Raw genomic sequence first — 2,839 nt, 5'->3', positions numbered from 1 at the left:
TTACCGCATCTGTTGCATTTAAATGAAATGGATACACCTGTAATACTGGGGAAATGTTTGGATCCTGGCAGTTTTAACATAACTAGACAGAAAAAGCAGGGCTTACTGTAATAATGTAGATATTCAATTTTATTGGGGGGGGGGGGAGTTGTCCTTCTGCAATTCCTTCTCAAAGGTGCCAATCCTAAAACGAGATCTACACAGTCACAACCCAACCCAGACCATGGGGTCCCATGTGGGCTCAAGGGTCCACTTGCCTGGAGCAGGTTGCAGGACTGGCGCCTGCATTTTTAGCTCTTCACTCTGGGGCTGTGGCTGCCCTATCCCATTTGCATACCAGCTAAAACAAAGCACATCTTAATGACAATTATTTTAATAAATATCAGATGCTTAATCAAGCCCTTACTGTCCAGTCAGTGCTGCTGCGCACCAGGCGATTGTACGAAATGATCAGCTTCCCCTTTTCCTTCATCTTGGGGAAACGCAACACAGACAGTTTGTCAATCACCAAGTCAGATGAATGGTGCATTTCTTTCTGGTTTTTAAACCACCCCCCCCTTTTTTTTTTAAATTAGAGATTTTTACCTTCTATCTTCAAACAAACCGCTACCCCCAGCCTCTCAAGCAGGGATATACCCTAGGGGTGAAATCCTGAGCCCATTGCAATCAGGGGGAGTTTTGAGCCAGGTTTTCCTCCTGTGTCTTTCATCCTGCAATTACCAATCGCCCTCTGGTGTCGGTTTCTTTAGTGAGCAAGGGCAAGAAAACGAAGGCAGGAGAAAAGACAGAGTGGCTGGAGGGCTGTGAAACGCAGAGGCACAAGCCCTCCCATAGCACACATCCTCTCCTCCTTCTGTCCCTTTACAAAAGCAACGCGAGGAAAGCAACAAAATTCTTGCATGATGTTTCCGCCCGGGGTCGAACCGGGGACCTTTCGCGTGTGAGGCGAACGTGATAACCACTACACTACGGAAACCCTCTCTCTGCCTGACCCCGCCCGGCCCCTTTGTAGTGAGAGGAAGCCGGACTGTGGCCACTGGGGGCAGCGGCGCGGGATCTCCGGCGCCCGGGGGAGGCTCAGCGGCCGCCCCTGATGGGCGCGGCCCGGACCCCGCGGCGCGCGCGGAGGGCGAGGGCGAGGGCGAGGGCGGGGGCGGGGCGCGTCTGAGAGGCCCGTAGGGGGAGCTCTATCGCCTCCCCCCGTGACGCCGGCTGGGCCTGCGGAGAGGAGCGCGGGGGAGGGGGCCAGGGCGGAGGGGGCATGGAGGGGGGTGTGGGGGGCATGGCTGAGGGGGCAGGGCATAGAGGGGGCTATGGGGGGCATGGCTGAGGGGGCAGGGCATAGAGGGGGCTGTGGGGGGCATGGCTGAGGGGGCAGGGCAGCAGGGGGCATGGCAGAGGGGGAAGGCTAGCAGGGGGCATGGAGGGGGGTGTGGGGGCCAGGGTGGAGGGGGAAGGGCGGCAGGGGGCATGGAGGGGAGTGGGGGGGGCAGGGCAGCAGGGGGCATGGAGGGGGGTGTGGGGGGGCAGGGCAGCAGGGGGTATGGAGGGGGGTGTGGGGGCCAGGGCGGAGGGGGCAGGGCAGCAGGGGGCATGGAGGGGGGTGTGGGGGCCAGGGCGGAGGGGGCTGGGCCAGCAGGGGGCCTGGAGGGAGGTGTGGGGGGCATGGCGGAGGGGGGCAGGGCAGCAGGGGGCATGGAGGGGAGTGTGGGGGGGCAGGGCAGCAGGGGGCATGGAGGGGGGTGTGGGGGCCAGGGCGGAGGGGGCAGGGCAGCAGGGGGCATGGAGGGGGGTGTGGGGGCCAGGGCGGAGGGGGCCGGGCCAGCAGGGGGCCTGGAGGGGGGTGTGGGGGGCAGGGCGGAGGGGGCATGGAGGGGGAAGGGGGGCAGGGCAGAGGGGTCCGGGCCAGCGGGGGCCTGGAGGGGGGTGTGGGGGGCAGGGCGGAGGGGGGCAGGGCAGCAGGGGGCATGGAGGGGGAAGGGGGGCAGGGCAGAGGGGTCCGGGCCAGCGGGGGCCTGGAGGGGGGCGTGGGGGGCATGATGGAGGGGGAAGGGGGGCATGGTGGAGGGGGCACTCTGCGGGCTAGGAGGGAGCATGCTGCCTGGGGAGGAAGCAGGTTGGGTGGGGAAAGGAAAGAAGTTCGTGTTTTATGTTTTAATGACCCCTCTCCCTGCCTCCCCTAGCTTTCAGCCTGGGAGTTGTGTGGAGGGATATCCCTGCACCTTGCCACCCTACACTAGCCAGCAGTCACTGCAATTCTTTGTTCTAATAAGTAAATTCCCTGGCTTGTGTAGCTGCTTCCCTTTTTGGGGGGAGAGCACAGATGCATGTCACATTTTTCCGTTTAAGTGGAATGCTAATCACAATCAGCAAAACAATTTTTAGTTCAGCGGTGAGATTTCCTTAGATTTTTTGTAAATGCCCTACTGAACAAGTGGGCAACAGACTGTATTTTATGCTTAATTAAGAAGTGCAATTCTATTTGCTGTAGGAAATGTGCCAGGTAACACAAGTGGCTTAGACCACTGGAGAAAATGGTTTTCATGTGTAATGAGGTGGGTGTAGACTCTGCTTCTTTAGTGCCTTCCTCATCAGGATTTCAAAACTCTTTTCAGAAATGGGTTTTATCCTCTTATTCCAATGAGGGAATATAAGCAGTGTTCTCAGTGCACTTCTCAAACATCACTGAAATTAGCCTCATCAGACATTCCCATTTTAAAGAAACAAGGAGATTAAGGGCCACATTTTCAAAGTGGCCTCTTAATTCTGAGTGTCTGGATTTTAGGTGCCCAGGTGTAGACAACCATTTCCAAATATGCTGAACCACCACTCTCCCATT

At 58.2% G+C, this 2,839-nt stretch overlaps 1 non-coding gene across 1 annotated transcript; it reads right to left on the bottom strand.

Moving 5' to 3' along the window:
• Positions 1–903: 903 nt before the first annotated feature.
• TRNAV-CAC (transfer RNA valine (anticodon CAC)) lies at positions 904–976 on the bottom strand. Its single transcript has one exon. It is a non-coding gene; the product is annotated as a tRNA-Val (tRNA).
• Between the last annotated feature and the right edge of the window lie 1,863 nt (positions 977–2,839).

Source organism: Caretta caretta, chromosome 10 (genome assembly GCF_965140235.1).
Source record: "Caretta caretta isolate rCarCar2 chromosome 10, rCarCar1.hap1, whole genome shotgun sequence".
In the NCBI taxonomy this organism is placed as follows: Eukaryota; Metazoa; Chordata; order Testudines; family Cheloniidae; genus Caretta; species Caretta caretta.
The sequence above is the reverse complement of the archived record's forward strand: the minus strand, read 5'-3'. Positions and strand labels throughout refer to the sequence as shown.